The following is a 25,968-nucleotide window of genomic DNA, read 5'->3' on the forward strand; positions in this document are numbered from 1 at the left end:
TTTACTTGAAGAGTGGAAGCAGTCCTGTGGCCAACAGGTCTGTAAGATAGCTTAGCAGAAATAATTCCTTGGGCAGGTAGCATTCTCCAAAATATTCTTGACAAAAGGAACAATTGAGAAAGCATTTCAGTGTTTTTTTCTTGATGATATAGTATGACATGTTTGATAAATGGGTTTGTGTTACATGAAGTTTATGTGACCCAGGGTTGAAATTAGCTACAGACCTTAGAAATAAACCAATATTGGTACACCTCTAGAGAGAAAATATTGCCTTACTAACAGCTGGCATTTGTATTTTGCATGTCTGTGAAGGTGTCGATGCACGTATCTATGAAAATAGAGTGTGTATAATTATGCACATGTGCAAGCTATGCTTCTAGTCTGTTGGGAAGATATCATCTTAAGGTCAGTAGAGGGGGTACTTACCTTTGCAAGACACTTGTCCATGCCTACACTTTACTACGTCCTCTAGTACCTCTTGAAAGCATCTGCCTTGCCTCACTGCCTTTGGTAAAGATTTCAAAAGAAATTACTGTGGAATGATAGGAAGTTCATTCTGGTCTACACAGGTCCTTGTACAGAAATAATACAAAGTTTATCTGAGGCAATCAAATCTATTTTAAAGGATATGCAAGTCAGAAATAGTATTTTATGCACTTTTGTATCCAAAGCATTTATAGATACTACTTTTTTAATCCAGTTCATCATCCACTAAAGAGGGCCTGATTCTGATCCACCTTTGCTTTTTTTTCCTTGGGATGGTTCTGAAACCAGCAAGTAGGAGATGATCTTGGTAATGCTATCCTGCAGTTGTGGGGAACTTGGGCCATGGGGCTGGCTGGCAGTGAGGCTGCCTGTATGTCACGCTCCCTGAACATGCTCTGATTGAGATTTCCACAGGGCAGTGTGGCAGTCAGGGCTCCTTAGTGCAGCCTAACACACCAGGGGAAGGTCCAGCTCTCCTGAGAACACATTGCAGGGTGATGGGATGGACAAAAGGAGGAGAGATTAGGCTCTACAGTCCCCATAAAAGAGGAGAAGCCTTATGCTTGTCCACCAGCATGTCAACCCCCTGGATGGATGGCCAGGACAGCAAAGAGTTTTGTCTCTGGCTTTTATCTCCCAGTCTACATGATCCTCACCATGCTGTTCCTTCCTTCTAGTCAGAAAGGGTTTATGTCTTGTCTTACATGAAGCCATGTCACATTCTATGGCATTGTGTATTTAGAACTCAAGTGAGGACTGTGTTTCTTCCATCTGCTTTCATCTGAAAGGACAACTTGCAGTATTGCAAGCAACAGGCCAAATTCAGTCAGACATTGAGGAGTTTTTTCAGGAGTGTACAACAGGAAAAAACATCATTGTTCAGAGGTTAGATAATAGTAAAGACACAAAGGACAGGTCACTGCTTTCTTTTTTTACTGAAGGACCTCTATAAGAGTTGAAATGAATACATTATCCATAAAGCTGGTTTCCCTCATCACTTTGCTGTGGATCTCCTACCTAAGACCCTGTGTTGCTTTGCTACTTAACACATCTTTAAGAATGAATCCCTTCAGTCACTGTTGTGTTTAGTTCACCTGAGTTCCAAGAAGGCTGAGAGCTTGTGGAAGACAGTGCTCACAAAGTAGAAAGTACTGGCACCTAGCTGATTGGCATAGTGGGGCGTCCAGCTCCATGGTTGTGTGGTAGATCACATCTTCACGGGCTGCCACAGAAAGGCATCAGTGAGATCATGGGAAAATAATGTGATATTCTAAATAATCACTGCAAAGTAACAATTAGGAAATTCTAACTGGAAATTCTAAATTCTAACCCAGCAGCCTATCTCCTGACAGATATACTGATATTTAAACAAATTAATTGTCTTTTCAGGTTGGTTTGCATAAAAAACATAGATTAGTGTCTGCATAATTTCATTTTTGCTTTCTTAAGCCTCATTCACTGATTTTTATATAATTGTTAAATATAATGTTTTAAAGGAAAATATTTGGTAAAGATAAAAATGTTTTCTCATTTACTGTAAAACTTCTAAAATACATGATTCAAAACCAACCTGGAATTCTGAGTGAAACTAGTTCAGAAAGGAGGTACCTCATAACACAATTGTGGGAATCTTTATCTCGTGACATTATATATGCTGCTATTTTACACAGGTTTAAGAAGGATAGCGGTAGATTACAGAGGAAAAAAGTCCATCAAGGGCAATTGTTTGCTGGTGTCTCTCCTGGGAGAATAGTCTAGAGAAATGTCACTACATGCTTATCTCTATGCCTGTGTTTTTCCATGTCCACTGGACATTGTCAGAGACAGAATACTTGGATAGATGTATCACTTATTTGATGTTGTTCTATTAAATACTGCAAAAAGAAATAAGTCTGGGGAAATAATTTTATTTTAATAAAATATTTAATGACTTCGTTATTCTTGTCCTCAACACTGGGATGACAGCAAAATAGACTCTTCTATCTGCCAGGCTGTGTCTGTCCACAGGGTTCTTGGAAATTCTAAATGATGACTGTATTAGCAGTGACTTTTGATAAATTGTATTCATTCCCTAAGAAAGAAGGTGTTGCTAGTATGGATAGATTTATTGCTTTATTTCAGTATCAGCCATAAGTGAGAGACTTATTAGGACTCTATTGCTAGACACTGGATAACATCTTTTGTTAAAATTAAGCAGTAGTAGTCAGCACAGTCACTTAACAACAGGGTCACTTGTTCACATTCCGGGAACTGCTTGTTTAACTCATTGCCATTCTCTTCCAGGCATGATATCATGGTGAAATTCTAAGGAGACATTCATTGCCTCTCCTAGGAGAGAAGGAAGAATTAAGTCCTAGATGCAGTTGTACACAGTACTGGTAAAACAACAAATCCTGTCAGGTAAGTGCACTTCTTTATTAGAGGGAATACTTAAAATGAGAGGCAAATTCTTGTATGTTTCCTTAAGACAGAAGATACCAACAATGACCTTTAACTATAGATCCTTCTCATGTTTGTGCGTCCAGGAAGGGATGGATATTAGAGACAAACTTATGAGAAACAAGCAAACAGCTGCATCATGAGCTGTGAAGCATTTAGGAAGGGGGCTTAGAAGAGACGGAGAAGAACTTGCTGCTGGAAGAGGCTGTAAGAGACAAAATGCAGCAGTAATCATGACATGAAAGGGAACCCCTTTCTTCCCATTTTAGCAATTCATGAGTGCTTAGTAATAACTCATTCTTTTTGGGATAAAAATCAGATTTGTGGTGATACATTTTGTAAAGCTCGTTAGAACCTGACAAAAAGAAAGTTGACCTTAAGCATCACATGTTTCCAGCTGAAAAAATAAATGCATCTGAGAAGAAGATAGGAATAACAGCTCCTTGGATAGGAAAATCTCAAAGGTTTTACAGATACAAAGTCTCAGCTGAGAAGGACTGTGTAGAGGCCAAAAGAGATTCTTCGTTAGCTATGAATCAGGAGTTCTGGGAGGATGGAAGTCTGAAGGATGTGTGATGCCTGCAAGGGCTGGCTAGAAGACCCAGTCTCTTACAATAGCTGACAGTAGATGCCTGCTAAGATTAAAAAAAAAGAAACAAACCTAAAAAACAAATAAAAAAACAAACAAACAAAAAATCCAAACTCCACAATACACAGAGGAGATCAGACAAAAAAAAATCTATGTAACATTTGGCATGTTTTAATGCCTATTTTTTAACCACAAATTTGAAACTGAGCTTGCTCTTACTGGTTCTTTTCATGTTTTGCATAGTGATTAGAAGTTTGCATGGGCACTTTTTAGATTGTAGCTGGATTTGATGATTCTGTTTCCAAGCCAGGTAAACCTTTCAAATTCATAAATATTAGTATTTATCTTGCTTCTTCACCTTGTGCTCCCACTAGTCTGTTTGCATATGTGGAACCAACAAACTCTTACTAAAATATACTATCTCAAAAAGTGATTCAGCCCAATAGTTGTGCCATAAGGCATGTATCTGAACATTCATGCAGAAAAATGAACAATTCTAGTAAATGAGCTCATGTGTATCATTTGCAATCAATTGTTTTCAGAAGATTTAACACACAGAAAAATGATACCTTGCATTGTTGAAACTCACTGCATGTTTGTAAAAGTATCTGTATTGTGGTTTTGAGAGGTCTTTCAACATATTCATTAGAAAAATTTATGAAACTTTGGAGGAAAAGTAGTTAACATTTCCATATAAGCAAATTAAAACAATTCTGAAGATTCAAAAATTTTATTCAATCCACTTCATTCATAAATATCTAGAATTTGTGTGAGTGGCATATGATTTCCTTGGGAAGCTTAGTTTTAATAATGTTGGTAGTGTTTGCTTAGATGACTTATTTGGAGTGATTATTTAAGGCTGAGAGCAAACTTCTAAAGGAGGTTGAGAAATGTATTAAGTTTCTAGTAGATAATTCTTTAGAAATTCTGTCCGTTCAGTGTACACAGCATATAGCTTGATCAATCTTGGCTTAAAGCTCTATGCAATTTACAGAACAAATAAAGTTTGACCATAAATATTACTGTAGTTTTATAGTTCTACAGGAACTTCATAGTTTCTATTGGAATTTTAACTTGCCAATCTGTTCTATATATGTTTCTGTACCCACAAGAGTAATTGACTTGTGAGTATATATAAAATAAATTCTTTATGTGCGAGTTTCTTTAAAGGGTTTTTTTAATTCAAAAGATACCAAAGGTTTTTATTAAGGAGGTTAAGTGCGATCATTGTCTCTACTTTACAGGTAGAGATATGAAACTAAGAAGTGCTTTGTAGATCTGCTGAAGACTTAAAAGTTGTTCTCAACACTGTTTCAACGGTAGCTTTCAGAAAAAAACTTTAGATAGTATTTGACAAACTGTATCTTCTGAACATTTTTGTCATGGTCTCTCCCAGAATTTGTTCTAAGTAAGCAATTACCCTGGCAAAGTCCTGTCTTTGGAAGAGCAGAGTGTTAGCTGGGCTGATGTTACTGAAAGGTTCATTTGGAGATTTTGTAACCAAAGTTACGGGTGGAAGGAATGATCTTTCAATCTATAGTGGAGGAGAGGTAACTGGCACTAATAAAATTATAAACAATATAAACAATTTTAATTCTGAACTTACTGTAAATCTTATCCTGAATGAAAACGCTATTTTGAATTTTGCTTACTTTGTGAACAATACATATGTTGCCCAACAGTGTATAGACTTGAAAAGTATATTTGTATGGATATAGATGCAAGTGTGTGTATAAACACACCCTTCTGCATCAATGTACTTTATATTTTATGATTCATCCTTTCCTTTCTCTCTCTGTAGCAAATCTTAATCTACATTTTCTCTCTTTTCTCTTCCTTGGCTTCAATTTTAAAGGAACCCCCATGGCCATGGGTTTTGCTTTTACAGCACTACTTATATTGCCAACTGCAGTTAAGTCATGTTTATATGTAAAACTTAATTAAGACTAGTAAAAATTTGTATAAAAAATAGAAAAAATATCCTAATTTCTTTTCTTATATAATAAGAAGTAAAAGAAAGTTTTGTTTCCATGTAATGACTGTGGAGCTGTAGAACCTGCAGCCTCTATAGTGATAAGATTAAAAATCTATACATTTTGTCTGCCCTTCAGAACAGTTGCAGTTTGTTCTGGTGACATCCCATCTGGGAGATACGAGTTAGGTACTAGCTACTCACAAATAGGAATGAGCTTTCACACAGGCATGTATAGATTATAGGCTGGACTGCTAAAGCAGGTCTCAATATAGCATCCACTAGCTAGTGGGGAATTGCTGTTCTAAGTCACCTTTTTTCACCCGTCTTGAACTTGATCCACATCTATTTGAATCGTTTCTTGTTAAGCTGAGATCTAAAGGTAAAATGGTCTTCACAGAAAATGTTCTGCCAGGCAGTGATTTCTGGAATACAAACCCCTTGCCCTGATTCACAGCCCTGAAGAATGTAAGAGGTTGGTTTAGAGGTAATAAAATCCTCAAATTCTTGGCTGTTGTGAGGAAATTCCTTTTTCCACTGTGGCAGTTGTCTAGCTACTCTGTGTTGCTCCATCCAGCTGAAAAGCAGCATGGAATATTGTATATTAGAGTACATTATGCTCTTGAGAAAGTTATGTTCTAGCTTAAATCCAAAACAAAGGGGCATTTTGAAATATAGTCATGAAATTGTGTACCAGGTTTATGTGCACAAATCTTCATAACAAGCAGCAAATGGGGAAATTAGTCATAAAAATCCCATTTACCAATAACAGAGTTTGTGCCTGCAAACTGCAGAGCACCACTTAGAATATGGCCGATATAATAAAAAGGGAGTAATCAGATTTAATGGAAGCAGTGGTAATCAGTTTTTTTCTAGTAAACTTTTGTAAGGAATGTTTGTGCTCATGTTCAGAGTACAATGGGTATTTTTGTGATATCATACAGTCTCACTTTAGCAAAGTTACATTCAGCTGGGTCCAATTTCTCTGTATCTTCATTGAAAAAAATACAACAATCGAAAGAGCATTGAGTGACACAAAGCACGAGGACATTTCAAAAGTCTAGCAGGTGAACTTTAGTAATTGACTGTAATTATAAACCTTTGGGCTGAATTTCTTTTAAGGTTCAGGTGAATTTTGCCATCATTTTCATGAGCTTAACAGGAAGAATGTGCAGTAGAAAGGCTGTTTACAGGTAAATAGAAAGGACGTGTTTCCCATGGATCAATCTTCTCTATGGAAATGTGTGTTTTACTAAATGTTACTTATTTTTTACATCAAGCATTTGTCAGTGTGGTTCTGAGGAGAATTAGTTTGGGCAGAAGGTAATTTTTTTAAAAATGTAAATTTTAAAATGGCAAGTGGTGTTTATAGAATTTTCAGATTAGATTGCATGTAATTGACAGTGTCCTTTAAATTGACAATTTAGGATGATTCTTATTTTCAATGATCTTTCACATTTAAGGCGTTTCTTTAATGGTCTGAGTTGCAGTTTAAAAATAGAAAGCCTATGCATGTGCTTCTGCTTGCTCGGGTACTGCAAACTTGATTTCTGAGGTTGCTGACAGCTTTTGAAAGATTTAGGAACTGTCAGCAGGAAACATTCCCATAGAATCTGTACTGTGAACTTTTTCTGGAAAAACAGCATCATTTAGCAGGTAATATATCTGCAATAAAAGCATAGTTATGCAATAATGGCTCATTAATATAGCAAATCATAACATGATCTTTTCTACTCAATTTTAAAAGGAACTTGTGGAGAGAATAAGCTCCTACTCAGATGGTTGGTTAACTTGGTTGTTTTTGTATATTTTTGGTATTTAAACTTTGAAATATCAACTTGATTTTTATGGCAGATAACATTTAGTCATGACATTCTATTTCTGAATAAACAAATGTCCGTTTGAACCTGGATTAGTACAATAGGATATTTTTTACTTTTGCTCTTTTTTGAATATGCTAGGATACTGCTGCTGTACTTTGGTATGTAACTGCTAATTTATCCTTTACATCTTTACAATCTTGTCAGTGCTTCAAGTTTTCCTTAGTTTTTCTAATCTAACGTAATCCCAGTGAAATCCTTTGATTGTCTGTTTGGACCTGATCCACTTCTAAAGCATGAGTGTAATGGACTTTATGGCACTTACTTGGAAGTAATTTATCCAACAGAGTGAATATAGATACTTGTTTTAATAAGAATATGCTTTATGGTAAGTGGGGACGGCTATTTAATTAGCTAAAGGGAAAGCAGTTCATGATACAATCTGTTCCAATCATCTTAGACATTAAACAAAAAGTCAGACCAAGTTATTTATGTACATACGCTTTATTTGCAGTTCCTTTGTGTAACCTCTTGGTAGAACTTTACAGCATTATCTGGATTAAAAAAAAAAAAGTATGTATTTCTTTAAATGAAAAAAAAGTAAGCAAAAGTTTCACTTACTGCGGTCAGACGTTCAAGTGCATACATGGAGCTTGCTCTGAAAGTAATGCCTCCCATTTATTTCCTTCAAAATTAACATAGATATAAAAAATAGAATAACCACAATAACACTATTTGATATAGAAATTTCTCAGCTGCAAAATACTACTTTCCAGCATTATCACCACCATTAGTTGATTCACATGAATGATCTGATCGAAATACTCTTAATTTCATGGTATGACAGCTGTGCATGCCAGTCTGGAACATGGCTTGTCTTTCATACCACTGTTGCCACTGCTGAAATGCACCACTCACCTCCTCACTGTGCTCACACCCACTGTTTGTTCTCCATAAACAGTCAGCAAGTGTCGATGAATGTCAGTGGGTGTCATTTTTTCTGCACAGAGAAATTCAATAGCACCCCTTTACTTAATCTGCATTTCCATGTTAGATGCAGTTCTGCCAGACTGCCCCACTGCTGCCATCTGTCACATGGCAATAAAATGTGTTAGGATCTTGGTGGGAAGATTCAGGCTCTACTGCCATCCCACCAATATTCAGCTCTGATATTGTGAGCCAACATAATCCAAGAGGTGGTATTACTTTTGGAGCAGCCCTCATCTATTAAAGCAGTTGGCAGTGGCAGCAGTGCACAGTTTATCCTGGGTAATATGCTCTTTTGACATTTGGTGGTTTTCATCTTTCTGTTCAGAAAGGTGATGTTAGATGTTATAAAAGTATTACATTCTTCTTTCTAATGTGGATTTTTTTTTCTATTGCCTTGAGCTGCCTATTTCATTGATAAATAAGATGTATTTCTGAAGCACAAGGATTCCTTTGCAGTTCTGCAGAAGATAGTAGAGTTTTAGAAGGGATTAAAGCAGCATTTGGAAGCTAAATGGAGACATGATCCCTTTAGTTCTTCTGACTATATTGAGTACTGGACATTTTACCTCATTCCTTGTGTTATATTTTGCTATTAGAAGGAAATGCATCTTCAAACCCACAAACAGCAAAGTAAAGAAGAAAAAATATGCAAGCTTTAAAGTGGTATTTATTTATGAGTACAGAGCGTTTAGTTGTGAAAATCTGCTAATTGCAATACTTCAATATCCTGAAAAAGAGTCTTTGTTTAAGGGACCAATCCAAAAGCAATTTGATTTAAAAACTCCAATGGACTCCCGTGGTCTCTGATTTCCATCCCTCATCTATAATAAGTTGAAAGAGTTTTTGATATAAAGCAGCGGCTAGTGTGTGCTGATGGTTTCTCTCCTCCTCACAAACATGCATCACCAGCTGGTTTATGTGACCCTGCTTGTTTTCATGAAGTCAGTGGTAAAACTGAGGTATTAAGAATATATGGCCCACATACAAACAGGCATATCCTAGTAGCTGCTTACAGCCCACAGACTCATGGCTTTCTCCTTTTCAGCGCAAGAAGTCAGGGATGAGCAACTCCCAGTACTGTATGAGTATCTTGAATAGATCATTTTATTCACCCACGTGATGGAAATAAAAGCTCAAAAGTGTGGTAAAGAGGAGAAATGTTTTGTTTAGGTGACATTGTAATGCAATTCCAAGCAAAATTAACTTTGCAACCCAGTTCTGGTAAACCAGCGGTAAGTCACTCACCAATATCAGTCTTGTCTCTGTTACTTATCCAAGCATGATAATAGACAGTCCAAGGTCTGTTCAAAATTACATTTTAAGGCAAAAAATTAACAGGAGTATTTATTGTATACAAATAGTAACTGTCCCAAAACCCAGAGGAAAACCTGTCTGAACTCCCTAGACCTGATTGTCTAAGGCCTGTTTTCTGGAAGGTGCTAATTGCCTCCTAAGGGATGCCAAATGCTCTCAAATCCCATTGAATTCAATGAACTCCAATTGATGCATTTCAGTGAATTCCCAATGAAGTCAGCCCTCTCAGCACTGCAGACTCAAGAGCTCTCAGCAGTATTCAGGATCGTGTCCTACATGAACAAGCAAAACAGTGTTCATACAGTGCCCTGGTTGACAACAGGGAGGTTAATAAATCAAGAACATCAATTAGGAATTGCATAGCTGCACTGCTCACTTATACCGTCATTCTTCAGAGACAGATACATCTTTAACTTTGTGTGCACTTTGTGTGCATAGTCCCATTGATTTAGATAGGGAACTATTCAGTTCAGCTATCCAGTTCATATTCAAATGAATAAGCACCTAATTGCTTGCAGGGCTAATGCCAGAGGGGTTTAATCCCATCAGATTTAAGAGCAGGGATGGGACAGTTGACAAGCTGTCTGCTGTTCTACCATCAGCCAGACAGCTGAGCCTCCTCTGGAGCTGCTCTTCCAGCTCTACTGTTAACAGTGTGTGGCCCACTTTGTGAACTCTGGTGGTTCAGGCGCTGCTGCAGAGACAACTCAGACACATGCAGGGGATTAGAGGACACAAGCAAGTGTGATAACCTCAGTGTTAACCCTGGAGTTAAAAGCGCCCTCCCTTTGCAGAGCTCCAAGAAGGTGGACGTTTCCAAAAAGGATTTGAATACTGACTTTTAAAAATAATGCAGCAAACGGTTCTTAGCACTTCTCTGGACAATTTGAGGCTTCAGCCATTTTCCCCATACTGTTGCATTTGGCTCTTAAGCTTCCCTGTAAAGTTGATAATTATATTATATCAGTATCACTTATCTATCACTGACTTGCAGTCACCTCCATACTGAAATTCAGTAGCTGTTTCAAAGTGACATTGCTATAGTAAGGACAGGTCATCATATCCTTAGATTTAGATTTCATACAAAAGACCTTCAGATCTTCTAACACCTGGATCCAATACTGATTCAGAAGGAAGGACATTATCATGGCATCACTAAGCTGCTCCTGCAGTGGTAAGCTTGCTTGGAGGTCTCTGTTCCAAATACTAGCCAGCCTGACCTGCCTTAGCATTTAAGATCACAGCACAAGGTGGTATGGCTGCAGGCCATAACTCTAATGAAAACCTGGTACAGTGAGTAGATTGTTCCTGGATCTCATTATAGGCAATTGTTCCACTACTTCTGCTGTTTTTAATTCCTAAACATAATATTTACCTCTAAGCATTCAAAGTTATTTTGAATTTTATCTTGACAAATCACTAAAGGGTCTATTCTTCTTTCAATGCATGCATTTAACTCTCATTAATGTTCATATGAATTATGTGCAGAGCTCAGCTCCAGCAGGTTTTTCCAGCAGGGCCTGAGTCTCAGCCCATATATGGCGCTTCAAAGTTGCTTGTGCTTCTGAGCAAACATAAAATTCTTCTGCTCGAATGGAGCAGAACAGTGCTTCCCCCAGCCTAAACTATGACCTTCTGGTCTGCTACACAGATCAGGCTGGCACCACAGCACAGGCAGTCTGCCCCTTCTCTTTCCCCATTTCCAGCCATGCTTACGTATGTGTGCTGGGAATCCTAAGGGCCTGTCTGATTTAGCAAAAAGCTCATTCAGGCTCAGCGTACAGAAGCCTTGTGCAAGCTTTTACTGTAGGGAAACTGTGGGTGTATTTTAAACTGAATCAGGCTGTAGATTACGCCTGATGTTCAGTGAACTGGAAAGGGAAACAAGCTTGTGTATGTTGCATGCCACTTTGACATTCTGTGAAAGATTCTGCCAGTTTTTCAATTATGCTTCCTGAAGATTCTTTTGATTATTTCTTCATATTATTGACAAAATGTTATTTATCCTGCACCAGGTCCATGGTATCTAGAAACCAACAAATCCTAAAGGAATTAATTTTTAGACACAGCAACCCTAAGGTTTAAGAGCATGAGTGTTGTTCATACAGTATTAGCTACTGTTGCAGGAATTGAGAGGCTTAGCATAAAGGTTTTGGAAAATTATGATTTCCTGGGGCTTCTGCACCAACACTTTGATACAATGCAGGTTACTTTATCAAGCACTGACTGAAGCAACCTCAATGAAAATGCTGGAAATAGAAAGGCCTGTTTCAAAACTTAAAAATGCCTCTGCAGGGCAAGGTGCATTCTCCTCTGCCTGGTGAAAGGAAAATAAATCTCTCTCTAATAGAGAAGATCTGTAGAAAACAGACCTTGAAATACCAATGTCTGCATTGCAGAGATCTCTGGATACTGTCATGAAATAACCAAATAAGTTACTTCTAACAGTGCAGGTAGAGCTGGCAAGGAACCTGAGTTTCCATTCTGCCATAGATTTTAGTGTTTTCTTTGAGATTGGAGGAAGGAAGAGGGGAGAATTACCCCCCATTTTTTACGAAAGCCAAAACCACAGGAAATGTGGTATATCCGAAATGAGCTGTGCTGTAGGGAGTACTCAGCTGACTGATGGAGGCTGACATAATTTTGGTCAGTTTTACTGCTGTGAGTTGTGGGGAAGAGTCAAAGTGGAGGGAATTCTTTAGATGCCAGGACTTTCAGGGCCCACAGTCCATCATACAGCCCATCCTTTGAGCAAAGTCCCAAGATGTATAGACCTCTTGTTTCCTAGCTTGTAGAGCAGTATGGGAGCCGGGCAGCCTGTGTAGACATCAGAATTGGAAGCCTGAAAGCTTCGGGATTCAATACAGTTGCAGATGTCATCATGTGAATGCCCACTGCAAATCGTGAAAGCTGTTTTCAGGAATGGGCTAAGAATCCATGGCCCCAAAAATCTCTGGCAAGCCTTCTGGGCAGATAAGAATCCAATTCTGAGTGCTCCAGAAGAGGGACAGATAGCAAGAAGTTTGAGAAGCTGGGCTTTCCAATAGCTCAGGTTGTCAGGAAGTCAAAGTGCCAAGACCTGCCTGACAGACGGTTTCATTAGATTGTGGCTGAAATAAGGATTTGGGCGAAAACATGTAGATTTTTTTGGTCCAGCATTTTCAACAAGTTTCTCTGGAGAATTCCCAATGAGCTCTAGTTTCCAGCAGCTTGAAATGATTCAGATGTTGCTGGGTTTAGACCAGTTCTTATAAAACATAAGCAAATAGCAATTACTAAGTGAGGAATTATGAGGAAACGTTGTCTGTTTGGGGCCATGAGTTGCTAACAGAATGCTATTTCCTAGATAAATAATGCATATGTTCTCCACAGTAGGCCAGGAGTTCTTGGAATTCACCTCTCCAAATCTGAGATGGAGCTGCCTGCTTAGTCAGTAGAATAACTGCAGCTTCAAATGGAAGAATGCTGTTTCATGTGGTCATTTCTACTTTTTTTGGGAGGACAGAGCTTCATGATTGGTTATAGGTTCTCAATCAGAACTGCTTCTCTTGCATCCTTGGAAACTAAACTATGCACATCAGGTGTCTCTTCTCCTGTGGAGATTTCAGCTTGTCGTATTATCACAATCTACCATATTCCTAACTCTTTTTGTTCTCCTTAATTAGGGAACAGAACTGGATGTGACAGAGCCACTCATTTGTATATTACTTATTTTACTAGGGCTACTTCTGTTTTTTCATTCAACCTGTTAATATTTCAGCCTCTTTTTTATTTCCTCCCCACTGTCTAGATTCCTTTCTCAAAGCAGTTTTGGTCCCAAACCCTTGTTTGGGTTCCCTAACGGCTTCCCCAGTTCTTTTGTGGCCCACCAAACTGTGCAGTGGTGCGACCTGGTCCTCATGTTCCTACTGATTCCAGGTTTTTTCTCAGTCTCAGGCTATCTTTCTTTCCCTGTCACATGGAAAAGGCGTTCCTACTAAATGTCTGATGTTCTAGAGATTCCCATTCTTTTCCAAGCCATAATATCTAACATTAAACTAATGTACTAATCCAAAATCTTGCAGACAGTCCAATATAACAGTAACACATTGTAAGCTTTCATATTTAAGAAAACTATACGGAAGAGCTAACAACTGTATCTGGATAGTAGCCATCATAGTGCTATTTTTAATATACCATTTATTTTTGTTTTTCCATCCTTTGCATAATCGGTGCACTTAACTGTGCTTTCACCAGTGATGAAAATAGTTTTGATGTTCTCAAATGACGTTCATTTTACCTAGAAGGAACAATAGCCAAGCCTCCGTTTTCACTATCTGAGGGCACCAGTGATCTTTGCAGTTGTTGCTGTATCTTTGTTTTAAAAAAGTGAGCTCACTAGCCACAATGGATTCTGCTTTCATTGGAATGGTTAATAAGCTGCAGCACAGAACATTTCTACATGCCTCCCTACCTCCTCAGAGATTGACTACCTTAGTCATCTGTGCTGTTATAGCCCGTAATACAGATTGTTTGCTGAAATATGAAGGAATGTTACCATTTCTTGATACTGGAATTAGTGTATTATTATTGGATTCCAGGCCTTCATTACTTTGATGTATTTATTTTAACAACAGTTCTTTAAAAAGCAGATCTGTGAAATAACTTCTGGCTTAATATACCAAAATAAAACGTATTTAAGGGCACTATGGTGGAAACATGCTTGATTGAGAGCTGTAGGTATTAATACAAGTAATTGGTGCTAAATTTATTTCAGAAACCTATGTTTTCTGAGGCAATTTGAACTAAGCAATGATCGCATAATCGTACAACAATTGCATACCTTAGTGTCAGACAGGTGTTATGTTGCTGGATATATGTAGTGTCATTTTACCACTCTGAAATAGCTCTGAGCTGTTGTTCTTACCATGATGCTGAGGACTAAGGAACAGCAGTGCAAAGAAACTGATATCAGTAGAGCTGTGTCTTCCAAAAGTGTGGAATTATTGATCAGTCTGTTCCCCCTTGTCCCGCATAGGCAGTCAGATCTTAACAGAGCATAGCCTCCTAACTGCACTTGGTGGTTGTTTGTTTTTCATTTGTTGTTGTTGTTGTTTTTTTTTTAATTGCTTGCTATCCCATTGAATTAATAGGGATCTACAAATGCTAATTCTGTGCACCTGTAGATCTAGTTTGTTTCCTAGAACCAGAATAGTGTGTACAAAAAGGCATCCTTCCTAAATATGTTCCTCCTATGTCAATGTGTGGCAATAGAAAGGATTTGAGTTACTTGTCTGATGTTTTCTGTTCCTCTCCTTGAGAAAAGGAAGTAACATGGTCTATATCCTCTGCAATTACAGCCTTTTCTAAACACATTGGTATGTTATTGTAATTTGCCTTTTTCCCTCTTAAAAATCTCTTCTGAACTACATTGTAAATACTAATAGAATGTTAGTAGAAAAAAAAAATAAAATGCATGTGTTTTAGAAGTCCATGAGATAGTTAGTGTAGGAGGCTGGAATTTTTTACAAGGAGGAGTATTATTTTCACTTTTTATTTTCACATTGACCAGTATTTTTACTTTGAGTAAAATAAAAAAATTTCCTGAGTCTTTACCAAGATAAATTTTCTGAACATTAGGCATTCCAGGATATACAGCCAACTCCTCCTGAGAGGCCAATGGGTAGATCCATTTGTTTTGGGATATGTTTTTTTCCCTCTCTCGTCCATCAGCTTTCACTTGTGGTAACAATGCAAAGGATTGTTAACTAAGCAAGTCAAAGCTTTAAAAAGTATTCATCCCCACTACTTTCATGTCCTCAAGAATTGTGGCCTGGAGGAAAGACTGACCTTTGTCGTCTTGATGAGCTTGGGAAAAGGGACAGTGAAACAGCTGGTTGGGTTGCAGCAGTTGCATGTGCCCTGGAGTGGTAGATAACAAGACACTGTGATAAAATGAGGAATGGTGTAGTAGAAAGTCAGCTAGTCAGCTTGGTCACCTCTTTCCATTCCTGGCAGCAAGTCACTGTAGCCATCTTATATGAAGTCATCTGCTACCTCTCCTCCAAACTCTATTATTAATCTCTGTTCATTGTTCCCCAGCATTCTCAGATGCTTCTCTGTTATTTTGCCAGAAGTGTCTCAGCTGTTCACAGAGTGCTAGGGATGGCTGATAGACTGCCTTGCAAAGGGCTGGCTAGAGTGCCTTCTGAGTCCTACTGCAATTTTTGAACTGTGTATTTATGAATGGGATATATTCCTATAAAACAAACAAACAAAAAACTCCAACAACAATTAAAAACCCCTTCTATTTCAACTTTGACTCACATATTTAAGTTACATGTACTTCTCATAGATTACTGTGCACCAATCAGAAGACACTTTAAGAAATATGTTTCCCCCCTCTTGTAATGTTGAATGTGAAAGCATTGCTCAGCCTTGCTTTTCTCACACTTAAATATGTAAACAAGAAAAATCCTTTCACCCAAGCAGGTTTTTTATTGTTATTAATGTACGGTTATACTGTATGTATCGACTGAACCTTTCACCGGAGGGAATCTCAGTGTCTTAGAAATACACATCACAGTGAACAGATAAGTCACATAAGTTCTTGTACCCCTTATGCATAGAACTTCACACTGCAAAAATAGTTTAAAAATTTATCAGTCTCAAAAAGACTACAGTAGGAGCTGATTTTCATTGTAGTCTTATACAACAAGGACAAATGCAAATAATCCTTAAACTTTTCAGAGACGATCTTCAGCTGGTGGTGTGATGTCTCTTCCAGTTCTTCTTTCTTTTACTTCTTTAGGCATAGACTATTTTTTCCTGTCTATATGAGCTGCTTTAATCATGGTCTAAACTCCTACTGGAAAGCTAAACTTTACTCTTCTAGGGAAACAAGTATTTAATCATCTTACTAATTTTGCCAAAATTCTCTATAACCCTTTATTACTTGTTCTTAAAAAACGATGCCTTTGTAGAATTCTTTGTGACTGCCATAACATTTGGGTCACAAAACTTGCTGGTGTTACTGAAAGTTGTGTGTAGTGCTGAGTAGAGCATACTTTGTCTAATTGCAAGCTGCTGTAGAGATGTTCTTAACAACTTACTCTTATAACTACATTTCACAAAATATTAAGATAGTTCTTCCAAACTCAAGTAAATCTACCAGTGCTTCTTTCACTTGTTTTGTATTATGTTTGCTTGTTTTTTTTTTGTTTTTGTTTTTCTGTTAGTTTGGTTTTTTGTGTTTTTTTTTTCCCCTTTGAAATTCTTCAAACTATAGACTTAGTAATTTATAATGGAATTGTAAGACTGTGGAGTGCAAATGAAGGGCCCAGATATGATACACTCTCCACCCAGACTGCAGAAGTTTTTTATATTTTCCATTACAAAATTAGGCATTATAGCACATGTAATTTTAATAGTAATTTTATAGAAAAGAGTGATGCTTTGCTAACAATTTTTCTTATTGTGAATATTAATAAATATTACTTATAATTGTATACTGGAAAGTATGTTTTGAAATACTGTGGCACTCATCTTATTGTGTTTGAGCTCTTATGGTGACTACAAGCTTTTATACTAGATCCAGTCTACAATGCAGTGCAAATACTGAGATTTCTATATGAGATTGCTAGGTAAAAGAAACTGAGCTAGATAAAAGAAACTGATAACTAGGTGAGAAACTGAGCCTTCATGGTTGGCTTAAGCATTAATGTATACAATATTTGGAGGAGTGGAATGGTTCTCACAACCAAAACAGTACGAAGGATGATATGAATTATAGTCCGTGTAGTGAAATAACCATGTTCTTTGTTGTTGGCATTGTGAATATGTCATTATTTTGTGACGGAAGATACTTTACCAACCTGCTACTTGTTGGTTACTGATTCTGATGCACTGACCTGCCTGCTTGGCAAATTAGAGTATATACAATCAAAACAAAGGAATGGAGATGTCTGCACTTGGAAAAGGACTTTAGATTTGTTTCTCACAGTGATCCATGACAGACACTTGTGATAAGAAGTGTCTACATTTGACTTACATTAGGAAGGTATGGGATAACTTTTCTCCCTTAGAGTAGTCAATATCTTGATAATATGTAATATTCTGAGATGGATATAAATTTGGAAGGAAGGATTTCAGTATTATCTCAACAGTATTTTCAAAAATTATCTCCAGTAAGTCTGGCTATTTATTTATTTTTTCTCTTTGTAGAAGTTATATCAGGTTTGTTTTGTTTTGTTTTTAATCTTGAAAAGGTCTGTTTCATCTATTTCAGGTGGCTATAAATAGTATGAAATGTTTTGAAATCCTCTACTTTTAACTTGAGTGGGATTTTTTTTGCTGTTCTTCTCAATTGTGAAAGAAAAAAACATGATTTACCTTCTTTGTGCTGCTTGATAGCATGCTTTCATCAAGTGACCCCTTGCTTATCTCTCTTCCAGGCTTTTCAGAGTACTCTAACAGCCTAGTCATTGTTCACTGCATCTCATTCATAACATGACAATAACATAAAACTGATGTTGCTTTTCTGGCAGATGGGCTCTTTAGGTTATGCTTTTGGTCTCAGATGCGTATTTTATATTTTTATACCGATTAAAAATGTCTACAGTTAATTTCTTGTCCTTTCACAAAGGACACAGTGTCTCAACTTGTGATATTCTAGCAGATCATCATGGTCCTTCTTTGTCCCACATTACACACTCTTACATATATCCTGCATTTACTTTCATCTCAGTGCTTCTGGACCTTCCAAAGTATCAAATAGGAAGTTAAATAATCAGAGATGTAGTTTATAACATGAAACCATTCATGTTAACCTTTTGCTATACAGAAAATCTAATTCAATTCTACACTCAACTTTCTGCTATACAGTTTTTATACCCCAACAATATTTATCCCACTGTTCTATGATGACTTGGCTTCCATAATAGCTTCACATAAAGAAATTTTTCACAGACCCTTTCTAGCTGGAGTTAACTTGCATCAAGTAGCTCTCCTTATCTGCTGTGACACTGACACACACCACAAATCTTAACAGATTGTGAGACAGTTTCCTTTAGCATTCCTTTTCACTATTTTATGTGAATCAGTTTGCCAAATTCAGATGTATGGACATATAATGAATGATGAAGTCTCTTGATTATTCTGAGTTCTCTCTTACATGAAGAGACAACACTGACTTGGCCCTACTCCTTTGGAACAGTACCTTTACTGTAAGAGCTTGCTTTTTGCCAGCAGCCTAGCCAATTTATTTTTAAGATCTTCTGAACCCTTGGTGTGATGCCATCATCTGTACCTGATGACTCATTGTTTTTATAATTATCAGTTTGCTCAAGAACCTTTTCCTCTGACACTTCAATTTCCCAAAGTACATCATCTTTACTACCAAAGAGAAGGGAGCTCTGATCCTGGTTCCCATCTACAAATCTTCATTAAATGCATGGGAACATTGAACTTTACAGCATACCCTGAAGTTCTTAATGTTTTGTAATGAAACCAAATTTAGAAAAATATAACACTTTTTTCCCCATACTCTGTAACTACTTTTTTTTCTTTTTCTTTTTGACAGTGAATGTAGAGAAATATGTATAGGTTTTTTTTTCCTAATCTTTACTCAGTCATCCAGTTTAAAAGGTATAAAAGCTGATAACAGATTTAAAAAAAAAAAAGTTTTTTAGATAGACCTCAAATTTGCTCAAATTCATCACTCCAGAGAAAGTGAAAATTGTGGTTGAAAACTCCAATGTAAAATATTATCCTAAAGTAACAGTGCTCAACTTTCACTCCATTTTTATTCCACACTCATCTGAAATTCTTCTTTTTGTGTTTAAGATTGTTCTAATGTGTGTTAATTATTTAAATATCTTGCCACCTTTTAAGTTCCTTGCAGGAGTTTTTAAAATTAAAGATTCTAAGCTAATGAACGTGATTTCAGAATTGCCAAGCTTACAGTGCAGGGCAGTACATGGCGCCATTATGGATAACATGAAGAAGAATTCTCTGATGGGGACTCAAATAAATGTAGTCGTGTGATGCAATAAAGAGCATACAGAAATGGATGAGGCAAAACAAAATTATTTATAAGGAGAAATGCAAAAGGTTGTCATGCTGAGTGGTTACATGTAGTTATAGAGAGCACTAACAAGGTTATCACTAGAAGCTGAGTGCTGAGATGCTCACAGATGTTTTCTAACTAGCACAAAGAGTAAACTGTTTTCATCTTGAAGGACAGACAAACCTGGAATTGTTGGGAAGCTAAATCTTTTTTCTGATTGTGAATAATTCAGAGCCCAATAGCAATAATGGCTCATATAGGTCAGTGTAACAAACAAAGAAACGTAACTTCTAGATATTTGATGGAGAGTTTTCAGTCTAAATGCTTTCCTGCTGCAGTATCTGGGATTCTTTTGATACAATATTATCATCATATTTTCACCTTGTGCTTTATACATTAACAATGAAATGCATATGTGCACACACATGTGCACACACACACAGGGGTTAATGAATTGTAGCAAACTGAAATACTCAGCAAAAAGGTTTACTATGGGAGCAAGGAGCCCTTGCTAAGCAGCTACTGTAATATTAGAAAACCAGACGCTGAAACTCTGCTCACATTCCAGAAGTACAAAGATTTCTAGGAAGCACAGTAATTCAGAGTTGGCTAAGCGCTGTTCCAGCAACTCACTGAGCTAAAACATCATTTACCCACAACATCAATGTGATCTGAGCTTTATACTATCATTTAAACATTTAAACAGCAACAGATTTACAGCACAGACTCAAGATACAGCTGTAACTAATACTGTAACAAAATCAATAGACAAATGTTCTAGCAAAGCGTAGTCACCGCTGTTTTCACTGATGTGTGTATGTGTGCACAACACAGTCACACCCATGTGTTTTAAATTCAGCTCATAGGAAGGAGTTTTAAGCTCAGGGATTTAAAGCATTCAGATTTCTTCAGACCAAAATCATATCAAGACACAGCTAGGAGTATCAGTGGCCATGTCTAGAGCCAATAAAAATCTGTGGAAGTGTTTTTTCTACTGAAATTGGCCTTTGGGGATTTTCCTTTAAGATTACATTTTAATTGAAGTAGGGAGCCAGTTCTGCATGTGGTGGAAGTAAGAAGCCCACTAACATTGGAGTTCCTCACTGAGCTTTGCTGATTTTGCCAGGTTAGTTAAGGCATTTCTGTTGGAGTTAACCTTCAAGCTGCGGAATGATGAAACACTGTGCTATTTCACCAGGGTATCCCATCTTCAGAGACTGATTTTTAGCAGGCTATTAGTGGTCATGGTACTCAGCTGGTATAGTAGCTGTTTGCTTTCAGATTTCAAAAATTTGCATCAGTCACCACAAGCATTTTGACACCTCATAATTTCCTAGATTTAAAAATACATATATAGAAATGGGAAGAAAGGCAAAAGCTGAAAGGATGGACAGAGTGTCCATGGCTCACAGGAGAAAAAATGTCCATGTAAATATCAAGCTTAAAAATTATAACTTGGAGCATTTACCTTCAGAAGTTACAACGTGCTGAATACCTTTGATCCACAAACCTCAATCATTAAATGTTACTAAATGGGTTTTTCTTCATACATACGCCTTTTACCTTCCATTTATGGGCTTGGAGCACCAACTTAGAAATAAAGACTTACATTGATTCTTATTTTTTTAAATTAACATAAGCTCAAAGGACTATTTCATGAGAGACGGGTTGTGTTTTCCTTTTATTTTTTTCCACAGGTTAGCTGTCCAGAAAGAGGAGTCATTAAGTAAACTTAAGAATTAAAATGTTCTTTCCCCAGTTCAACAAAGAAATAGAAGAACATTAATATGAAATAGGGGATATATTAATTTATGGCTTTTTGTTTTGGTTTAGTGTGATTTTAATTTTTTTTTCATTGATGTAGAGTGATTGTGCACACAGCTTGAGAAGAGTTTGGGACAGTGATTTAAGCCCACATACTTTACTATTAGAACTAGGTGAAAGCACATGCGATCTGTTTGGATGACAGGGAGTAGCTTGTTAAGTCATATGAGCACTAGGAGCATGATTACTTTTGATCATTAGCCTCCATACTAAAATGTTAATCAGAGGCCCTCTTCTAATTGTCAGCAGTAACATGCTTGTTCACATGGTAAAGATAAACTTTGGTGGTATAGGACAAAAGGGTTAATGAATAAGCAATGCCAAAGAAAGAAAAACACATGTTGCATTAGGAAACATTTCCGCATTACTGTGTTGTTAGTGTGAGGAAATGTCACGTGCAGCTTCAGACTATTTATACTGCCTAAAATCAATTTTGAAAAACGTAAGCACTGGCCACAGTGGGGCCCTAGCAAGGATTTGAAATAAACCTCCCAGGAGGAGGATGTAATTATTTTCTCTTAATATCTAAAATATTGAGTTTAAAAGGAGAATGTAAAAGCATTCATTCAGCACAAGTGCCTCAGTGTGCTTGTTGAATGGCACTGAGCAGCCTGAAGGCCAGCGCTGCACTGCATCACGTGCCTGCTGCCCCACTGACTGTGTTGGGATTAGACAGGGTGTCAACGAGCACAGAATTTAGCTACGGAATTCTAAATCCACTTGGGGTGAGAAACCACACACGGGCACGTGCACGCATTTGTGCACAGGCACACAGCGTGCCTGGCGTTGCTGCAGGTGAGGTGGCTGTGGTATACTTGTGGGGTGGGGTCCATATGGTAGGAATGCCAAAAGTCTTCTTAATCTTATTCAACTCACAGAAGTTATAGCCAGCCTTAACAGTGGCATTTTTGTCTTCAGAATGTGTTGCTATTTTTAAAGCTAGCTAAACGCACTTAGTTTAAGAAAGCTGTACTGCCCTAGTACTTTTCTTTGCATTTGTGAGCTTCTACCTGTCAGACAGCTTGATCGTGTTCAAATGAGACATTCACATACCAGCTTCTCTGAGCAGCAGCAGATGCGCCTGGGGATCTGAGCAGGAAGAACCTGTAAGTTCTTTGTGCTGCTGAAAGATAACCGTGTGTCTTTCATTCAGAAAAATACACTCATAGAGACCGCCTTGAGGTATCTCCTTTCCACTTAAAGAAGATGCAGAGCATTCTTTCGGATCATTTGGATATGAACCAAAGAGAAAGTCCCAACCAGAGAGTTTCCTTGGCTGCTCCAGAGCTCTGAGAGGGCTGGAGGTAGCAGGTCAGAGTAAGCCTTCTCACTTTAAGAGGTGTCAAAGTGCCTCATCCCATTCTGCTTATCCCATAGTGATAAGTACTTGATCTTGCCAAGCAGTGAAAATCACCTAAAATTATTTCTATTACACTTTGCCATCATTAGTAGCCAATTCATGCTCTTTCAGGAAGGGTCAGCAAGTGCAGTATATGAGGCAAGTGACATTAGGGTCACATACAGTGTTACTATCGGCGTCTGAGTTTAAATTCCAGACATCCAGGTGCCTGGAATTCAGATGCCATGTTTTACTCTAGGCTAAATCTCTGATTTTTGCTCAGATATAGTGGGAACAGAACAAAACAAGCCAGGTCTGTCCAAGAGAGGAGATTTAAAAGCAATGATCTGAGATCTACAGGAAGGATTGCTGCTATCTCTCGGCCATATTGTGTCATTGATTTTTAGGCTGATGTCTTAACTGATTCCAATTGGGATTTAGAATTAGAAAATGATGATATGGTGTGGCCCTATGTGATGAGAAGTATGGCCTCAGGTTTGCTTGCAACTCCAACTATGTACATCCTGAGTCACTCCTCTCAGCTAGAATGAGGTCACTGGGCAGGGAGAGCTTGGAGCCTGGTACCGAGGGGTATGGATGGGTGCAACGCACAGCGCGTCCAGTGCAGCAGGGGAACAGTCCGTCTGCACCCTCCCTGCCCTCAGCTAATCAGATAATTTGAGGCAGCTTTGCTCTCTATCAAAGGGAGATAAGCAACCTTGAAGTTACCACAGGATAAAAGCATGCACACAGGCAATTACCAGAGAGCAGCTGATGTACTGTGAGTTCACACCCCGCTTTACCCTGTGGTAACTTGTTTGTAGGCTCCCTCTCTCTGAAAGCAGAACTGGAGAGCAGGCTGTAGCCCTTTGCATCACCCTAATGACTGCTATTGAAAAAAAACATTTGAAGCCTTCTAAGCTCTTTCAAGAAAAAAGAAAAGGGATGGGCTCAAAAAAGTGATCCTTTGGGGGATATTTCCCGTATGTTTTGAAGTAAGGCCAGCCTGACAGTTCTTGCTAGTTAGCATCTAGCAGTACTTCAGTATAGTTTAGTTGCTAGTCTTAAGATTCCAGCTTCTGTCTGCTAGGATTTATTACAGATGTCAATAACCAGATCACAATAATAATTACAGTGCTGTCTGCTGACACTTCTGCAGTTAACATCTGTCATTAGTTTTGTTATAAGTCTGCATTTATTAGGAGTTGTGACTTGGACAAAGAACATGCTCTTTAGAGTGAATTTACCCGTATAATGATAAAGCTTCGCCTTTTAAAAATCCATTCATTTTCACATTTACGAAATGCCAAAAAAGGAGCAGTTTACAATATAAGAAAGCTTTTTGTTAGTTTTATTTGATTATTTTAAAATCTCATTGTTTGCCAGAATTATACTCAGACCAACAATGAAACAAGTTAACACCTCAGGTGCTGGGATATAATAGACTACAAAATGGCACCAGACATAGAAGCTTAGGAACATACTGTGCTATTGGAGATGCAATGGAAACTTGCAAAATGGAGAACAAACTTCAGCCTTCAAATTATCTCTGCAACTCCATTTGCTACATTCTAATTAATACTATAATATGGCCCAAAAAATTTAGGGCAAAGGCTGAACCTGTTGGTTAAGATGTAGCCACATTGAGTGATTGCATGAGTCTCAGACCTCTTTTTGTCTTACAAATCATTGGCCCTGAAATACCTATAAAAGGCATTAATGGGTAATCTATAGATGAAGGGCCAAATTCACCACTGCCAGGTCTGGAAGATATAAATAACACTTTCTTGTTTCAGCGTGGCCCATTGCATGTTAAGCGGGGATTGACTGCCTTTATTTGGTGTTTTCTGATGATGGAAGAAGATTAATTTAATTTGTGGTTGGGATTTCATATGAGCTTTGCTGTTAGTGGCTGCTGAATCAGTGCATTCCTCTCTTGCTCTGGCCATTTATTCTTTGGCTGTCTAGCACATGTTTTGGTCAGGTCTAGTACTTTCACTCCCCTGCTTCCACCACATGGCAGGGTGCTAGGCTTTGGTATAGATTGGTAGAAGCTGGCATAATTTTCATCTGTATTTGCTCTGGAATTTTTGGTTAAGTTTGTGCCCTCTGGTCAGTACCACTGAGTGACTGACTGCTTGTCTGGCGCTTCTTAGCAAAACATCATAACATTGCTTTAATATATGTAATTGTTTGGATTAATAATAAAGTAAAATTGTTGAATAAAAAAGAGTTTGTTCTAGGAACCAAAACTATGTTTTGATTGGGAAATACTGGGATATTTATGAAAAAATTCCTTTGGCCAGAAAAATTATAATAAACTATATGCTATATTAAACCTTAAAAAAAATGGATCTACTTTATGTTGCTTCCAAAAAGCAGTTCACAATCCAATAGTATCTGGTCAATGCTGATAGATAAACAATCACTGTACTTAAAACACTGGGGAGCCTTGAGGCAGGAAATTATATTCATTTGAAGGTACTGGTGCTTCATTAGGAAATCATAGCTGCAAACCAAGGTTTTACTAATTCTTGTAATGTAAAAAAACCTGATTACTTTCATTTTGTTCATTGGCAAACTTTTCAACTAGAGGCTTTAGCAATAAATTTGGATAAACCAGAAACTGTACAATATCAAAGCCAGGAAAAAAAGTGCATCACTGTTGGTGTTTTATATTAAAATATATTCTATCTATCAGTCTAATAGATTTTCTTTATGATTTGTCCATCTTATCTTGAGAACAAAATACTATCCTCGCTCACTGATATTTTGTTTTTTGGAAAAGCAATCTCTTGTCTAGTTCTGTCCTTTGAAGTAGCTCATAGCATGATATGCCTTGCATCAAGGGTAACAGACCAAACTGTGCAGAAGTCCCGATGGAAGTCAGCAGGTAAGGATAGCATTAACTACTTAAAAAATAAAAAACAAATCAGAATGTTTTAGAGGATGAGAAAGGTGAACAAGTCCTTTGTACGAAAACAAAAGCAAATTGGATCTTTTTTGCATATTCTGATTTTCTTAATTGGCAAAAATATTTTAGATTCTTTTTCTGGAATTTGTGAACACCTATTCTTAGAGAGAGTAAATGTAATAAGATTATTTTGTTGGGTTATTATAGAGCAGCAAGTTATGTACAATTTCAGGGTA

The 25,968-nt window shown here is 37.5% G+C and overlaps 1 long non-coding RNA gene across 2 annotated transcripts in view; it reads left to right on the forward strand.

The window, feature by feature from the left end:
• Positions 1-25,968, forward strand: part of LOC116216988 — a 152,234-nt gene that overhangs the window by 24,925 nt on the left and 101,341 nt on the right. For both annotated transcript variants that reach the window (XR_004160794.1, XR_004160793.1), the window contains exon 5: positions 2,770-2,886. This is a non-coding gene — a long non-coding RNA (uncharacterized LOC116216988). The remainder of the gene's footprint in view (positions 1-2,769; positions 2,887-25,968) is intronic.

This window comes from Meleagris gallopavo, chromosome 10 (genome assembly GCF_000146605.3).
Source record: "Meleagris gallopavo isolate NT-WF06-2002-E0010 breed Aviagen turkey brand Nicholas breeding stock chromosome 10, Turkey_5.1, whole genome shotgun sequence".
Classification (NCBI taxonomy): Eukaryota; Metazoa; Chordata; class Aves; order Galliformes; family Phasianidae; genus Meleagris; species Meleagris gallopavo.